The sequence below is a fragment of the Plectrocnemia conspersa genome, unplaced genomic scaffold, assembly GCF_051122295.1.
Source record: "Plectrocnemia conspersa isolate PC_06_02 unplaced genomic scaffold, ASM5112229v1 ptg000005l, whole genome shotgun sequence".
NCBI lineage: Eukaryota > Metazoa > Arthropoda > Insecta > Trichoptera > Polycentropodidae > Plectrocnemia > Plectrocnemia conspersa.
This window is the reverse complement of record NW_028277169.1, coordinates 31,751,466-31,763,757: the sequence shown is the minus strand read 5'-3', so window position 1 is coordinate 31,763,757 and position 12,292 is coordinate 31,751,466. Positions and strand designations below refer to the sequence as shown.

At 27.3% G+C, this 12,292-nt stretch overlaps 1 protein-coding gene across 1 annotated transcript in view; it reads left to right on the top strand.

The window, feature by feature from the left end:
- Positions 1–8,456: 8,456 nt before the first annotated feature.
- The window catches only part of LOC148235433 (uncharacterized), a 65,487-nt gene continuing 61,651 nt past the window's right edge, over positions 8,457–12,292 (top strand). The window contains exon 1 of the mRNA XM_088185577.1: positions 8,457–8,781. The gene's annotated coding sequence lies outside the window, so the exon portion shown is untranslated. The remainder of the gene's footprint in view (positions 8,782–12,292) is intronic.

Below are 12,292 nucleotides of genomic sequence, written 5' to 3'. Positions count from 1 at the left end.
GCTTTTGCCACTGTGCCACTGTATGTTTTTATATTCATGTGCTATTCAAACGATATTTATACCAGAATAACCAAATTAAGCGGCGGCTTCCACATTTTTCTTTGGCCGACCGACAACAATGCGTTCTAAATTACCGACATTTTTATTCGTCGTTATTCAAAACGCCGTAAGCGACGTGAGATTATGCAAATTATGCGCGCGTTGATTCGAGAGTGAATGTCACTATCCTCTTCGGAAGAGGCGGTGTAATTTTGTATCTCGTATTCCACACGAACAAAATGTGTTATGCCTAATTAGAGAGAATCAATTATAACTATATGACCAGCGTAATGGACCAATCCCATATAAAATCTGGTATATCAGAATTAGTAATTATTTTATAACTATAATTCCGATCGATCATCACAGATTAGGTTTTTCCAGATTTTTTAATATAATAATGAATAATTAAAATTGAGCTGGGTTTTAATTTATCTACAGCAATTCACCGCCAGCAATTAATCGCTACAGACCGACGCGTCAATTGATCGCATAAACAATTTAAATGCTACAAATGATCGCTAGCATATTTTACCTCCTAGAAGCAATGAGATGTGCTTATATAAACTCGCTTATTCATTGCTTGATCGATGGTGTGGCAAGTCCTTAAAATTATATGTTGTTCTAAAATGTTTATGCAACTCACTTTGACAGTTGCATTTTCTAGACTGATTTTGATCATAAGTTGTAATAATATTTTTTAATTAAAATAATATATGCCGCCGATTTCAGTCTAACGCCTCACAAATTATTTTGTAGTTGTTGATTGTGCTTACTTTATCATAATGCATTGGTCTATTATTAGTCAGTTTGCAACAAAAGATTGATACTATATTTACAGACCTTTCCACTTTCTATTACCATATATTATTTATCAGTGTTAGATATTCTTTAGTCTGGTTGTGAACAAGTTTTATTTTAATCCATAATCGTGTAGGGGCTATTTATTTAGCCAGAAATTAGGGGGCACTACACGATTTCTATGGCTACTACGACAAGAGTACGACGGCCGGTAGGACCTCGTCTGCCAGCCTCTTATAATTTGTAGCAATAACATATAAATAGCTACGTAAATTATTTCAAAAACCACCACTGCAGCGGCTTAATAATATATTTAATTACCTTTCATTACCATTCGTTTGGCAAAAATAGAAATATTAAAAACTGACTTTCATAAATCATGTTTCTTGTATTACAAACTGGAACTATGTTCCGTTTCATTCAGAGTTCTAATCTACAGTTAACACAAAGTAGAGACAGGGAAATTTTATATTTTTATGTATATTAATTTTCTATATTTATTATTTATTAAAAATAATATTTATTTACTATTCATAATTTAAATTAGCAAGTTGATGAAATATATATATATATATATATATATATATATATATATATATATATATATATATATATAAGTATCTAACATAAGTTTGTACTCTAATTTATTATCTTAATATATAGTAATGATATATAGTTAAATGTTAATGATTTTTATTTATAAGAAAACATTTAGTAAATTTGATATTTTTATTGATTTATTTTAGAAAATTGAATTTTAAAGTGTTTTACATTTTTTTTTCCACAATAATTTCATGCGATTTATTAAAAAAAAACCTTGAACAGTAGTTATGTACTTGATTTGAGTAGCTTGCATATACAATATTATAGAGTTTTAAAAACGAGTTTCGTAGATCTAATATTTGGCGCTTGCACTTTCTATAGCGATTTACAAGTGTCACGGCAATAATCACCTGAATGAAGATCATTAAACATCTTGGACGACTGTCTCTTAAGATGTGTATCAAAATGGAAATTCATATAAATTGTATTTACCATAATTAATGAGTCAGGTGGGAAGAAAATATTTTTTTTAAAGAAAATATTTATTATTAGACGACCTTTGCTATAATATTGTATATTGAGCAAAAATATTTCTTACATTTTTGTATATTTTTGTTTATTTCTTTATTTAATTTCTATTATTAACAAATAATATAATTCAACCCAAATTTTAATATATTTATAAAACATAAATTGTTTATTTTTATAATAACAAATTTTTTTCTGCGTTAAATTGCAGTTTCGCTAAATATTTTTTTAAGCATCTCCAGGAGCATTTCTCTAATGTAACGTTTATATAAAAACAACAACTTTATTCAGCATTAAAACATATTTAAAACACATTTATTTATTTTAAAAGTATTACTTATAAAGTATCATACTAAATGCTCAAAAATATTAATGTATAACATAAAAAAATCATGTGTTTTATATTTTATAAAAACATTCAACAATGGATTATATCGATAGATAATACCTAAAGGATCTCGGCCTAATCAAAATTAGGGGTTATTAAAAATTATAATTTTAATTAATCATTACAGATTAAATTTTCTAATTCAAACGAATAAACATTTAAAATAAAATTAAGTTAGTGGTGCGTCTATTGATCATAAGCTGTAATATATACTATAAAACCGAAAATACACGTGTCTTTCTGTCACAAGAACTCTCAAACGTGACATTTGCACGTGTCATTCTGATTGTCATTTCTAATTTAGCTGTGCTATTTTATGTAACAGATTTCAATGTTAATTGTTTTAACCTCACTGTAACATATTGGGCTAACATATAACGCATTACAATAAAATATATATAGAAAAATAGGTTATCTACTATTTTCACATACAACTAATAATGAAATATTATGTAATTTAAATATAGCTTCTCTTCTGTCTGTACGTCAGCGATTATTCAAAAAACAGTTTATCTGAACTTGCCAGCTCATTCTCAGTTATGAATAATGATGAAATGGATAGCTCCTCTAGCTGACTGTGTTAATGTAAATAGAGTAAATTTAACTTATTTAATAGCTACAGTTTCTTGAATAATAATACTCTTAACGATCTGAAACGTTTTACAATTATAAATATATAAAATAATATTGTCATTATATTTTACGGATGCTTCCTTAAAATATATTAGCATAGCATTATGAATATTTTAGTGAAATTCAAGTATTAAATTAGATATTTATTGTTTATGTAATATTGTTACTATAAGCAAGACTTTAATATGTATAAGAGTAACTAAGCTTATTTAACTACATATTAATAGTACAGTTATTTGTTCTTTCTGTAAAATTAACACTTATAGATTTAGTCAATTTACCCTTAATAATATCGATATGTTTACAATTTTAATATATACGTTTAAAAATACATATAAACAGTTTTATTTGTGGATGCCGACATTTTTAATTCATGGATTAGTTTATTGTGTTATACTTAGAACTTACGTTAAAATCAGGATAGTTTCAGTAAGCTTATTTTGAGCCATATTATGCAACTGTAATTAATTTAGATTGTAATGAGCGAAGTAAATTCGCATAATTCCGTCTAATACTATCTAAATTTTTATAAATTGTGTTTAGGGTTAAACTTTTTTATTGTTAATTATAAAGCGTTGTTATAATCCACACGTACCGATTTGGATTACTAATTATTATTAATTAGAAAATTAATACAGACACAACACGTTCAACTTTGATACAATTCTCATGTTTATCCGAAGCCAACGGCGCATATTTAATTCGTTGCAATATTCACAGAGTTCTGTTAATCTCTTCGTTTGCTATATTTGGTCTTATTATTTATTGTTACTATATATTTTAGAAGCTTCCATCACACGCTTTTTTTGTGTCGCTCAAAATAAACGTTAATTTGTTTTAAAATAACGTTTTTGTAAAATTTTAGAAAAACCCAATACCGAAACAATATATATGCACTTTACAGAAGATCAGGATAGACCTTATTTCTTGGTAGAAGTTTTTTACACCTCGAAATGGGTAATTCCAAAGATAACAACAAATAGAGTTGGGCTACAGGTAAACTTGTCACAGGCTCCTGTGTTGTCTTTCTAAGCTTTGCAACTTACAGGTGGTTAAGTCAAAAAGTTAATCTTGGATTACAGATGCATGTTATATTGTATACTTTGGATTTAAAAATGTAGGGTTATAATAATAAAAATATACGTAAACAAAATCTCAATTTTACTACTCTTTGATGTTGTTTTTATACTTTTACGTATATCATAATATAACATATATATTACATACATAATAAAGATTGTTTTCGTTATTGTTTATAAGACAAAATGATCGCATCGCTTCGATAGATATTCATTAAACTTTATTATATAAGTAAAATATTGTATTAAAGTCGCATTAATCGAATTTTTAACACCAACCACCCAACTCCACCCCATTTTCATTTATTCCACATAACGGCGTAACGAAAATCCGTAACGAGTCGCTCGTTTCAAAACGGTTCTATGGCGCTCGATAAGTAAAATCTCGAAAACGATCTACATATGGAGAGAGAAGTTGCCAAATCACATTCAGATCAACTTTTCCAATCCAGCTTGAACGTAGTAGATGCGTGACAGAGTTTTTGTCGCCATTTTTTTCCGCCTGTGGCAGATCGTTATGTAAAAAACGCGCACGATCTTCCCCCGTGATGTGCTGTGTTGGCAGTATAAACAATTATTATTCATGCGTTATTTTATTATCGAGCAATAACACCAGTTTCAGGTTAGTGAACAAATTTTGTAACGCATGAACTGACTGATAGCGTTCAAGTGGATGTGTGTTTATGTTAAATCGACTTTTGATCCAACATTTGATAAAAATCACATGACACATATTTGATATAGAGAAATATATGTACTTCTATTTAATTTGATAAATTGTGATTTTCTACGATTTTTTCGATTAAAATAAATAAAATTCGAATAAACAAATAAATAAATGTAATAAATAACCGTCTTTAGAAAGTGGGAATTAACGCGTACTTCTTTGAACTGATACCATGGCATACTATCTGTAGCAGTTGAGCACATCCCTAATCCAACTTCTAAGTATTCTTTATATTTTAAAAATTGTTATAAATTTTAAAGATATTATATTCTTGTTCCGCATAATATTTAAGATATTAATTGAAAATGCGATTGTGAACATTGTGCCTAGAATAAGGATTAAATCTAGTATATAAAAATAACATTAAAAAGTTGCATTAATGTTACCACGCTGTCTTTAGTGTTACAATACTGTATTTGTGCTAGCAAAATATTACTTATACTGTGTTAACATTACAAAATATATTGAGTAATCAGTATTTATATTTATAGTTTAATAGCAGCGTTTATTGTTTAATTATAGCAAAGTTTTTATTAGTTATATACAGGGCCGAATTTTATTGTTTGTATTTTGTTTGATCTTTTACATACACTAATATTATGTAAAAGACTAAAAGTCCACAACTAAATATGATTCTTAGGATTTAGTCTATACAAAAAACAATGATTCCGGGCCTCATGACAAAAATGGCATTTTATATATTTTTTACATCGTAATATAATTGATTGGATACACAATAAAAGGAACGTGTTCTATGCTACAAATAAATATAAAAATTAACCATCGTTGCGACAAATTTTCTGAAATCATATTTTAATTAAAATTATTAAAAATATATACTAATAATATTAACATGATAATTAGTCATGTTTTCTTTGCTGCTCAGTGTTGCCATATAATGAATTTCCAGTCCAGGTCGTCGCTGTTGCAATGGCCATACAGTTGTATTTTTAATATTTCAATTTTATTAAGGTTCATGGTATTTCATTACATAATATGTGTTTTTCTGAATAAATGCAAGGGAATGAAGGTCAAACGTTCCTACCCAAATTACGTCCCTGTTCAAAGGCAAAATTCATATTAAATTCATATTAAATCTTTATAACAATATCACAACTTAAAATATGTGAGAATCGAATGAAGAACACCTAAACCGAATTTTGACCAATAGGAGAGCGCAAAAACAATTATCCCTTATCAGAAAGCAAAAATTCACGTCAAAAGCAATAAAATCGTGTCGACACGATTTCTTCAATGGATTCTAATGATTTAATGGAGTCGTGAGGGTTCTTAAAATTCATCGAACCATTAAATAAATTGCAAATAATTTCTTTCCCTATTTTACATATTTCTGGTTTTGAAGAATAACTAAAGAAGTCATTCTTTTTTTGACTGGTGAAATATTTTTAATTTTTCAAATATTTAAAAAATGACACTAATGTCTGGTTTCTTCGGTTATATAATTTCTCTTTAATTTCCGGTTAAAATTTCGAGCTTAGCTCAGAAATGATATTTTCCAATTGTTGTACCAAAAATTTTCGGCGGTCAATAATAAGCGTGCGAGAATTGTTAATAACAGCTGTTGCTACTTTACAAAAAAATATAAAAAACCCATTTTGGATTACCAAAAAACAAAAATAGCCCAAAATCCTTTTGCATTCTGCCGACTCCCATGCGTATTTTTTTTATCGAAGCGGGTTCTCAGATCGTCTAAGAAAAGATAAACCCGCCGGCCGGTTAAAGAAATAGAAAATCGCAAAAAATTGTTCGTCATTCAAATACTTTCGATCTTCCGAGGAAATATGCATATTTTCAAACATCTGGCACGTACACCTTTGGTAAGATTTCTTATCTGAGAGTCTTCTTTTATTACTTAAGCAAAAATAAGGCGAATTATAAACTTAAAAAATTGTAATATTTTTTTTGTCATTCTCAGACCTCTATTAATAGCTTTCAAAAAGTATGCATATTAGGCATGATCCTGCCTTTACCTATGCAGCGTTATGAAAAGAGTGATTGTGTGGTTGTAAACCTTTTGAAAATATTCGTAGAAATTTAATTTTATAAAATAAAAAATGCTTTATAAAATTTTCGAGAATTCTCGATTTGTCATTTTTCTCGAGAATAAATATATCTGTTCCTGTTTCTCAGTGCTTTTATTTTGGCTAGAATAAGTTTCGTTGTAAACTCACATAAGTTTCTATATAATTGAACACTTTTGGAAATTGCTGAAAGGCATAGTAGACAACCCTTCGGTGCTCGAGCAGTTCCAAATGTTGGCTTCGAAAGGTGGTTATAGTTCTCAGTCGCGTCCACTGTTCTTGCCTGTGAAGTCTAGTAATGAATCACTTGCCAACTCTTCTTTGGCAAAGGCCGTTCTTCTGTTCAGTACTACTGTGAATCGAGATATCGACACTTTCTCGTGCACATATGGGGCTTTGGTTCAGTTCGTAAGGGACAATGCACATTTGTTGATACGTATATATGTAGATATTTGTATGTATTTTAAAATTTCAATATATTTTATGCTTTTGGCCGTCGTGAGGCATTAGGTTAGTCTGTCAGGTCATGATTGCAATACCGGTAATATCAGTATTGGAGAAAAATTGACTTACCGGTATTACAAAATGAAATACGGTAGTACCGAAATTTTACGTACAACATGCGGGATATGTCAACATAAATGGAATACATTTGCTTTATCTCAAACAAATTTAATGGTACTCAGCAGTTTCCAATAATTCTGTTATGTATCAGAGAAATGACCGCACCTCTGCTGCCTACCGGCCCTTTTTTATGATAGCGATGGCTGGCGAAGTGAAATCAAAAGCGTGTATTGCATACATAAAATTCTTTTTACTATTTGTACATTTTCACCTCTATTCAGACATATTTTTACCCAAATAGTCAATGGAATATGTTTTAATAAACATGGGTGTCAAATATTAGCAATAGTGAGTCTCAATAAAACGTTTTTTAAAAATTAACGTGAAATGTAGGTTTTTTAAAAAAAACTTTCTTTATAAAAAAATACAATGTGTTTTTTACATCAAACTTAATTTATCTTTTGTTTCTTAAATAAATAAATATGAAAAAACTATTCATATTTTTTATTGTAATAATAACTGCATATTTTTAGCGCCCGCCCTCCAGGGGGGCACTTTGGTAGTGGAAATCAGGAATAAGTGAGGCGTAGATGTTTCAGTAATAATACGAAGGTGTGTCACGGTGACGACTGATTAATTACCTTTATTTATTTTACTCACTCCATATTTATAATAAATATTTAAAACGATACACGTGTACTAATGATAAATAATTATTAATAAGAAGCACGTGTAAATAATATATTACATACAATTTAATTAATTTGTACCGGTATTATTTATTTATTGTATTTTAATAAATAAATAAGCTCTTAGTTGCTTAAAATACGCTATAAATTATTAAAATTAATCATTTATTATTTACCAAGTCCCAGGAAATATTTTCACAATGACAACTCGTTGGCGTTGTAACGCATTGGGCTAGCGTTTGTGATTATGCAACGGTAAGTTGAATAAGTCATCGTGTGGGTATATGTACAATTTGACGCGCCTATTATTTTTCAAACTATTTGTAGCATTAAATCCGAAAGTTTCAATTGGGCGTTGCAAGTTCCCTCTCGCGATCGCGTCGGTCGGCGCAATTGCGATCCGAGCTCCAGTCGCCTCCGAGCGTTCGTACCGCGAGGAGCGGTAGTACGAGTGCGCGCGCATCCATTCAACCCCCACCCCTATCACGTGACGCGACCCAACGACCAATCGCGTCTCTCGGCAGCTTTTCCGGCTTTCCGCGCGAATTTTCCGCACCGGCCATAGCGCGTCGTTTCGCGGCCATGACGAAGTGTGAAAAAAAGACAATATTGTTTCGTACGATTTGAATAAATATTATTATTTTTTTCAATAATAAATATAAAAAAATAACGGACTGTGATTGTGTTTATGTGAAGACATTTTATTTATTTGCGAATAAATAAAAAACAAGAGGACTTTTTTATAGAGGTAATTTATTCAACTTTTTAGGCCTATGCTAAGTTAATAAATTGTGATTTTTTTCTGTTTAAGTAATTCATTTTGTATTTGTTTTTAATTATGTGTTTTCGGCTTTTAATTATCGCCTTAAAAAATCGTTATATTTGAATTTTTTATGCGTGAGCTAAGTGTCATAAATATTTGCAAACAGTTGCAAAATCAGCGCTGGTCCAAATTCATGAAATTGGTTACTCAAATATTTTTTTTATAACCGGCAACTATTCAATAAAAAATAACATTTTTATTTTTTTATTATTGACTCAAAATGAAAAATTTCATCCATATCGGGTTTTATTTCTCAACATCCCTTTGAGCGGTATCTATTTTGAGGTTCCACAGATTGTATATTTACATATATAATTATATTTAAATATTTTTAAAATTTGATTTAATGTAAATGATTTCAATGTAAAATAAGACACAAACCAAACATATTTTATATTATTTTTATAAAAAATATTGAGTCTCTGAATTGATATACAAAAAATCCACAAAAACCGAATTGTGTATAAAAAAATATGTAAAATAAATTAACAAAATTTAATAATAAAAAGTGTTCAAATAAATTATTAAAATATACTAATACAAAAATTAGTTAAATAAATCAAAGCAGTTAAACGATTGAATACATTTTATTGTTTTATAACCATTTTCATGAAGTGGTAGTAAATTAAATATGTAAGACTTATTATTTGACTACTTATTATTTTATATAAATGTCAATTTAAAAAATATTTTTAATAAAATATTTATCAAAACTTTAAAAATATTTAATATGTCAACATTAGATCGATATATTTTTCATTTAAATGGATTAAATGGGTTAGTTACACATTTGATTTAAAAATATTAATATTGTCAATATGCTATGAAAATTTCACATCTTCAAAATAACAAGAATACATAAAAAGTGTCTCAAGATAAGTTGATAAATCAATTGTCATTAAAAGCATCATAAATTATGTAAAATTATCTTTGCGGATATGTCAAAAAATCAAATTTTAGTGAATTAAATTTTGAAATGAATAAGATAAATATGTAGAAGGTTTTTACCATTATTTCATTTCTACCAGAGTTAGCATACCAAAGAGAAGTCTTGTTATATTTTTATGTTATTATTTAGTTTGCTTTTAGGACAAAAATATGCATTTGCTATGAATATCTCACATCTCCAAACTATTAATTAATCATAGAAAATCGTATGAATGCAATATTTCAATTTTCTTGATAAACATCAAAAAGATCTTACTATAAATTCACTTTTATCAATTAAAGTAAACACATTAATTTTTTATACGTATTGTAAAATTGATAATGAGAAGTATACGAAAACACTATTATAACAAAGAAGCTAATGCTTTATTTCATTAAATTGTTTTATTGATATGTGATTTTCATGAAAATTTATAGTTATATTTACCATTTAAATTTTAGTTAATTTTCAACAGAAATAATACATATTCAATTCAAATTACAAAAATATATTTGCTTAAAAATGTAGCATACGTAGATACGTTTTTAAAAGAACTAGATAAATATGAAGAAGATCTTTTGTATATATTCTTTAAATTAAAGATTTATTATCATTTATGTTAAGTTGATGATTAGTGGCATAAAAAAGTGCGAATCTTATTTAATATTTTTTATTTATTTTGCTTTAATAACAAAAAATCAAGTAGCTTAATACTCTGAATTGTTTTATTAAATACCAAAAAATATTATATAAAGAAAGGAAAAATAAATATATTTTTGGCCTTTAGGATAAAATCGCCATTTCGATAATGTCACTTTGTACCTACTATTCTGATAAATATGCTATGAAGATAGCACATTTATAAAACAGCAACTAATCATGTAATAGCGTCTCAATAAAAAAATTGATTTGATTTTGAAATTGATCCTTGAAAACAACCATATAAAAATAACGTTGTTTTGTGGAATTGCTAAAAAATAAGCATATGTAAATAAATTCATTTTTCTGTAAAAATAATATATACATATATATTTTTTAAAAATATCTTACTATTATTTCTGTATTATTCTTTGGGATAGTGTAAACACACTGATTTATTATCATTTCCGTTAAGTCGATAATGAAATTTCCATTAGATGTTTCTAAGAAAATCAGATTTTTTCAGTCTGGGATTTTTTAGCACTAGATAATCTTATTATTGACTATATTCTTTATATTAATCATTTATTATCCTTTCTGTTAAGTTGATTGTTGATATTTATTACTAATAACAATTTTGATTTTATATTAAAGAATGTGCTGTTTAGATCTAGTAGTTTAATTCTCTGAATTATTTTTATTAATATTAGATTTCCATTAAAATTATAAAATTTTGGCATTTAAAAGTTGTATGAAGCATTTAACACATCTTTAAAACTGCAACTATGTAAAAATCACATTGTTTTTATATTTGTTAATAAAATATAACATATGTAGATAAACCATTTTTTTGGTGAAAATTACTAGATAAATATTAGTAAGATCTTACTATTATTTCACTTCTAAAAATTAAAGTAAAGCATACGGTTTTTTTGCTTTTTTTTGTAAAGTCTCATAATTATATAGTTATGAAGTATTTGCTGTTATGACAATAAAACTACCGTTTAGTTTTAGTTGTTTTAATTGCAATATTATTAAAGTTTTCATTAAAATCATAAGTTTGACCTAATAATTTTGGCAATACATGATGGCTAACATATATATATTTCTAGCTTTAAAAGATAAAATTATAATTTTAATAACGTCACTTTGTTTCATTGTAATTTTAATAAAGTAAACACACTAATTTATAATCCTTTTTGTAAAATTGATAATGAGAAGTATACAAAAACAATATTATAACAAAGAAGTTGCCGTTTAGTTATATTAGTTTAATATGAAATTTTCTTGAAAGTTTCCATGAAAATCAAACGTTTGACTTAAGAATTTTGGCAATTTAAAGTTATATTAATACATTTAAATTGTAGCTAATATGCAACAGCAAAAATACATATATTCATGGGTTTCAGAGTAAAAACCATTTATTCTGTGATTCCGGTAAATAAGATATAAAAATCTCACATCTCTAAAACAGTAACTAATCATGAAAAATAATCTTAACAAATAATTGACACAATTATCCCCAAAAGCAACATTTTAAATTACATAAAAACAACTTTGTGAGTAAATTCGTCAAAAAATTGAAGTTAAACACACAGTTATTATATTTTATGTCGAATTTAAAAATATTTGCTTTCATAACAAATAGCGTTTAGTTGTAGTACTTTAAATTCCTTGAATTGTTTTATTGAAATATGATTTCCATTAAAGTTTCCATGAAAATCAGAAGTTTGACTTAATAATTTTATCAATTTAAAATTATATTCAACATTTAACTTTTAGTTGATTTGTCAACGGCAAAAATACATGTATAACTAGTAATTTTAATATGTATGTTTTTCTCCTACTATTCCGACAAATGTGCTATGG